The sequence below is a fragment of the Theropithecus gelada genome, chromosome X (assembly GCF_003255815.1).
Source record: "Theropithecus gelada isolate Dixy chromosome X, Tgel_1.0, whole genome shotgun sequence".
In the NCBI taxonomy this organism is placed as follows: domain Eukaryota; kingdom Metazoa; phylum Chordata; class Mammalia; order Primates; family Cercopithecidae; genus Theropithecus; species Theropithecus gelada.
In genome coordinates, this window is record NC_037689.1 from 117,595,502 (window position 1) to 117,602,151 (window position 6,650).

At 41.6% G+C, this 6,650-nt stretch overlaps 1 pseudogene; it reads right to left on the minus strand.

The window, feature by feature from the left end:
- Positions 1-798: 798 nt before the first annotated feature.
- On the minus strand, positions 799-3,058 carry LOC112615739 (annotated as a pseudogene).
- Between the last annotated feature and the right edge of the window lie 3,592 nt (positions 3,059-6,650).

A 6,650-nucleotide genomic window follows, 5' to 3' on the forward strand; every position in this document is an offset into this window, starting at 1 on the left:
AGTTTATTGCAAAAGCATTTTTCTTCCTCCCATTTTCTCTGTAGTTCTTTGAATATGACTCTGGCTTTTAAAACACTATTTTAATTCGTCAGAAACTTATAAAACATCACATCCAGATCTTAGTCTACTTTATTTCTTTGTACTCTTAACACTGTTGACTACTCTCTCTTTTTTCCTCATTAAATTTGGTTTTAATGGGTCTCAAATTTCTGTGACAGGTATTTGGTCAAGTTGTTTCCGCTAAAAGTGCTGATTTTAAAAACTAAATAACTTAAAACTACCAGATGCCAAAAAAAAAAAAAAAAAAAAAAAAAAAAGTTCACAAAACATTCTCCTTTCTTCCGAAGGTTTTACAATGCATTGTTATCATTAACCAATCTTTTACAACTAAATTTAAGTGGCCAATTGAAACAAACAGTTCTGAGACTCTTCCATCACTGATTAAGACTCAGGCCAGGCACCGTGGCTCATGCCTGTACTCCCAACATTTTGGAAGGCTGAGATGGGTAGATCACTTGAGCCCAGGAGTTTGAGACCAGTCCGGGCAATATAATGAGACCTAGTCAGGCATGGTGGCACATGCCTGTAGTCCCAGCTACTTGGGAGTCTAAGGCAGGAGGACTGCTTGAACCCAGGAGGCAGAGGTTGTAGTGAGCAGAGATCATGCCACCGTGCTCCAGCCAGGGCAACAGAGTGAGAACCTGTCTCAAAACAAACAAACACAAACAAACAAAAAAACAAACAACAAACAACAACAACAACAAAAAAGACGGGGGTGGCATGTTTTAGGGATAATATTCATTTAGACTTCTGAGTTTTCTGGACAGACTTGGTGACCTTACCAGCTCTAGCCACCTTCTTGTCCTCTGCACCCATGGCAACTGTCTGTCTCAGCGAGTTTGGCATGCAGGTGCACACCTCCACTTGTTATATAACCTATATAACCTGTTGTGTAAGTTCATACTTGGCTCTATACTTGGTATAAAGGTATATTTCCCCACAAAATGACCCAGAGAAGAATAGTCAGATAGTCAGAATATTCAGAGAAGCTCTTAACACACATGGTCTTGCTAGGAACTACATCAATCATGGCAGCATCATCAGATTTCAAGAATTTAGGGCCATATTCTAGCTTCTTACCAGAATGGTCATCTTTTCTTTTAGCTCAGAACACTTGCAAGGAATGTGAGATGTGTGACAATCTAGTACAGGGCATAGCCAGCACTGACTTGGCCTAGATGGTTCAGGATAATCACCTGAGCAGTGAACCCAGATGCTTCCATTGGTGGGTCATTTTTGCTGTCACCAGCAACACTGCCATGATGAACATCTTTGGCAGACACATTCTTTTTTTTTTCTTAGAAAGAATGTAATGCATGTTTTTAATCAGAACAACAACAGCAACAACAAAAAAATTAAGTATGGATATGCCAATAGAGTGTTGAATCCAGCAATGGACACAAATAAAGGGCAAATGCTTGACAGAGACAGTTGTAAATAATCTATGTACCTCTTACATTCCCCCATTTCATACAAAAGACATTCTCTTTGGAAATATGGTTACAAATGTAAATCACTTATTTCTTTCAAGACCACGATGATTCTGTAATAAATATCAAATTGTTCCATTTCAGATTTGTAAAAGGATTCTTTCAGATATGAAGACTTGGGAGCAACTGTGAAGCTGTCTTTATTCAGATACTTTGAAATATAAAGTGGTGATCTAAGCCACCAAGAACTGTAAGGCATGCTAACTGACGTTTATAACAACTTAGCCTTCTTGTTCTTTATATCCGATTTTATTAAGTGGGCAAACACCTTGTTCACATTGAGGCCCACATTGTCCCCAGGAAGAGATTCACTCAAAGCTTCATGGTGCATTTCATAGACTTTACTTCAGTTCTAACATTGACTGGAGCAAAGTTGACCACCATGCCAGGTTTGAGAACACCAGTCTCTGCTCGGCCCACAGGTACAGTACCAATACCAACAATCTTGTAGACATCCTGGAGACACAGACACAAGGGCTCATAAGTTGGATGACCTGATGGTAGAATAAAGTCCAGAGCTTCAAGCAGCATGGTTCCACTGGCATTGCTATCTTTACAGGTGACTTTCCATTCCTAGAACCAAGGCATGTTAGCACTTGGCTCCAGCATGTTGTTAACATGCCAACCAGAAATTGGCACAAATGCTACTGTGTCAGGGTTGTAGCCAATTTTCTTAATGTAAGTGCTGATTTCCTTGTATCTCGTCTGGTGGTAGGGTGACTAAGTGGAATCCATTTTGTTAACACTAACAAGTAGTTGTTTCACAGCCAGCATGTAAGCCAGAAGGGCATGCTCATGGGTCTGCCCATTCTTGGAGATACCAACTTCAAATTCACCAACACCAGCAGCAATTATCAAGAGAGCACAGTCAGCTTGAGATGTGCCTGTAGTCGTTTTTTGTTTTGTTTTGTTTTGTTTGTTTTTGAGGCAGGGTCATGCTCTGTTCCCCAGTCCAGAGTGCAGTGGTATGATCTCGGCTCACTACAATCTCCACCTCCCGGGTTCCAGTGATTCTCCTGCCTCAACCTCCCGAGTAGCTGGGATTACAGATGCATGCCACCACAGCCAGCTAATTTTTGTATTTTCAGTAAAGATGGGGTTTCACCATGTTGGCCAGGCTGATCTCGAACTCTTGACCTCAAGTGATCTGCCCACCTCGGCCTCCCAAAGTGCCCAGATTACAGGCGTGAGCCACTGTGCTCGGCCCGTAATTGTGTTTTTGATGAAGACTCTGTATCCTGGGGCATCAATGATAATCATGTAGTACTTACTGGTCTCAAATTTCCACAGGGAAATATCAGTGGTGATACCATTCAGCTTTCAGTTTATCCAAGACCCAGGCATACTTGAAGGAGCCCTTTCCTATCTTAGCAACCTTCTTCTGAATTTTTCAGTGGTTCTTTTGTTGATGCCACTGCATTTGTAGATCAGATGGCCAGTAGTAGTGGACTTGCCTGAATCTACATGTCCATGATGACAATATTGATATGAGTCTTTTCCTTTCCCATTTTGGTTTTTAGGGGTGGTTTTCAAGACAACCTATGTTCTAGTGGCAAACCCATTGCAAAAAAGCTACTTTCTCTTTTCTGAATGTCTCTCTTCCCTTGGTTTCTATGACCAGCACTTTTTGGAATTTTCTCCTATCTCTCCAACTGCTGCTCCCTGTCTTAGTATGCTCACTTCTCTTCTACCCATTCCTCAAGGTGTAGGAGTTGGTTGCTCAAAGTCCAGTTCTTGGCACTTTTGAATTCTCACTCTACCCTCTCTACCTTTATGATCCCCTCCACTCTAAAGGATTCAACCACCATCCCTTCACACTCATGATTTATAGATCTATGCTTTTATCTCAGCTCTCTCTCCTGAATGCCAAGGTCAAGATTCTTATAGTCCATTTAGTTGCAGATGACTCTCAAATTCAACAAGCGCAACCTGACCTATTTATTTACCATGACATGTTCCATGTCCCCTAGCTTGGATAATGGCATTACAATTCTTCAGTCACTCATTCTCAAAACTTCAGAGTTGGGGAGTAATGTCACGAAAGACAGAGTAGAAGCAATCTGGATTCACTCCCCCTGCCCACTGAAAACCAAAAACAACTATTCAGTGCCACATTTATCACAAGAACTCAAAGCCAAAGCTGTGACAATCCCTGAGGCCACAGAGAAGTGAAAAACTATGAGCTGAAAGTGAGAGAAATGGACTTCTCTATCCACAATGCCCCTCCCCCAAAGTACTAGACACCACATGGAAGAATCCTCCAAGACTCATGGTTTCTACATTGGAAAAAGTGAGATCAAAGTGGACAGCCAGCTTCCCCATCATCTTGGGTTCCTATGCAAGAAAGTTGTTCCTGCCTCAACTCACAGGAAGCATCACAAGTGCCTCCACCTAAGGACAGGTGGAGACAAACCTTGGAGGTGGGGCCGCATGGCCCAGCACTAGAAACTCGGGGTCTGCTCTCCACTATAGAAAAAGGGGACACCAAATTAGAGAGGTGGTTTAGCAGCACCACACTGTAGGAGGCACCCTGCAGGGAACCTCTGAGCACGAAGCCATAGCCAGCTTCCCCACACAGCTGAGGAGTCCCCTTTGGAATCTCCCTTTATCTGCAATGGGCAGCACTTGGAGAGCTACAGAAAAGCTGTGCTTAGGGCGCCATCTAGTGCTCAAGAGAAGGCAGCAATCTAGGGCTAAGGGAATCAACGGGCAAATCGCACAGAACCTCTAAACACACAAACCAACTCAGACAGGAAAGACTTGAAAAAATAACCAATTCTTTAACGCGAAGACATAGATCTACATACATAAGAAATAACAGCAAACAGTGAACGATGACCTCTCCAAATGGACAAAGCAAGGAACCAGTGATCAACCCCAATGAGAGAGCAACATGTGAGCTCTCAGATAGCAAAGTGACAGGAGTCAGATCAAGAATTCAAAATAGGCCGGGCGCAGTGGCTCAAGCCTGTAATCCCAGCACTTTGGGAGGCCGAGACGGGTGGATCACGAGGTCAGGAGATCGAGACCATCCTGGCTAACACGGTGAAACCCCGTCTCTACTAAAAAAATACAAAAAAACTAGCCGGGCGATGTGGCGGGCGCCTGTAGTCCCAGTTACTTGGGAGGCTGAGGCAGGAGAATGGCGTAAACCCGGGAGGCGGAGCTTGCAGTGAGCTGAGATCCGGCCACTGCACTCCAGCCTGGGTGACAGAGTGAGACTCCATCTCAAAAAAAAAAAAAAAAAAAAAAAATTCAAAATAGCAGTTTTGAAGATACTCGCAATCTCCAAGTTAATACAGAAACGCAATTTAGAAATGTATCAGAGAAATTTAATGAAGAAATGGAAATGATGAGAAAAAATCAAACAGATACCTGGAACTGAGAAATACATTGGCTGAACTGAAAAACTCATCACAGAGGTATCAACAGCAGAACTGATCAAGCAGAAGAAAGAAAGAGTGAGCTCAAAGATAGTCTATTTGAAAATACACAGTCAGAGAAGAAAAAAAGAAAAAAGAAGGGAAAGGAATGAAGAATACCTACAAGAACTAGAAAATAACTTCAAAAGAGCAAATCTGAGTCATTGGCCCTCAAGAGGAAGTTGAGAAAGAAAAGGGGGTCAATAGCTTATTCAAAGAAATAACAGAAAACTTCCCAAACCTAGAGAAACATATAAATATCCAGATACAGGAAAGTCAAAGATTACCAAGCAGATTAAACCCAAATAGGACTACACCAAAATATATATTAAGCTCTCAGAGGTCAAGGACAAAGACAAGATCCTAAAAGCAGCAAGAGAAATAAAAGCAAATAACATATAAAGGACTTTGATTTGTCTGGCAACAGACTGTCAGCAGAAATGGTACAGGACAGGAGAGAGTGAGATGATATATTCAAAGTGCTGAAGGCAAAAACTGAGAATAATACACCCAACAAAGCTATCCTTCAAACATGTAGGAGAGATAAAGACTTTCTAAGACAAACAAAAGGTGAATGAATTCATAATCACCAGACCTGTCTTGCAAGAAAATGCTAGAGAGAGTTATTCAATCTGAAAGAAAAGGATATGAACGTGCAATAATAAAGTCATTTGGGCTGGGCATAGAGGCCCACACCTGTAATCCTAGTGCTTTGGGGGGCACTAGGCACAGAAAGACAAACATTATATTTTCTTACTTATTTGTGGGATCTAAAGATCAAAACAGTTGAACTCATGGACGTAGTAGAAGGTTGATTACCAGAGGCTGGGAAGGGTGGTAGGGGAGTCAGGGATGATTAATGGGTACCCAAAACTAGTTAGAATGAATGACACCTACTATTTGATAGCACAACAGGATGTCTCTAGTTAATAATAATTTAATTGTACATTTTAAAATAACTAAAAGAGTATAATTGGATTGTTTGTAATACAAAGAATAATCACTTGAGGGGATGGATACCCCATTCTCCATGATGTGATTATTATACATTGCATGCCTGTATCCACACATCTCATGTACCCATAAATATATGTACCTACTATATACCCACAAGAATGAAAAATAAAATTTTTTTTAAAAGTAGAAAGACTTCAAATAACCTAATGATGCACCTCCAGGAACTAGAAAAGCAAGAACAAATCAAACCCTAAATTAGTAGAAAGAATGTAACAAGGCTGGGTGTTTTAATAACATTTTAATCACAGCACCTTGGGAGACTGAGGCAGGATGATTGTCTGAGACCCACCTGGGCAACAAAGTGAGACTGTGTCTACAAAAAAAGTTTGAAAATTAGCCAGGAATGATGGCATGTGCCTGTAGTCCCAGCTACTTAGGCAGCTGAGGCAGGAGGAGTGTTTAAGCCCAGGAGGTTGAGGCTGCAGTGAGCCATGATCGCACCACTGCACTCCAGCCTGGGGAGCAGAGCAAGATTCTGTCTCAAAAAGAAAGAGAGAAAGAGAGAAAGAGAGGAAGGAAGGAAGGAAGGAAGGAAGGAAGGAAGGAAGGAAGGAAGGAAGGAAGGAAGGAAGGAAGGAAGGAAGGGAGAAAATAAGATCAGCACAGAAATAAATGAAATTGAGATTATAAAAAAATACAAAAGATCAATGAAACAAATAGT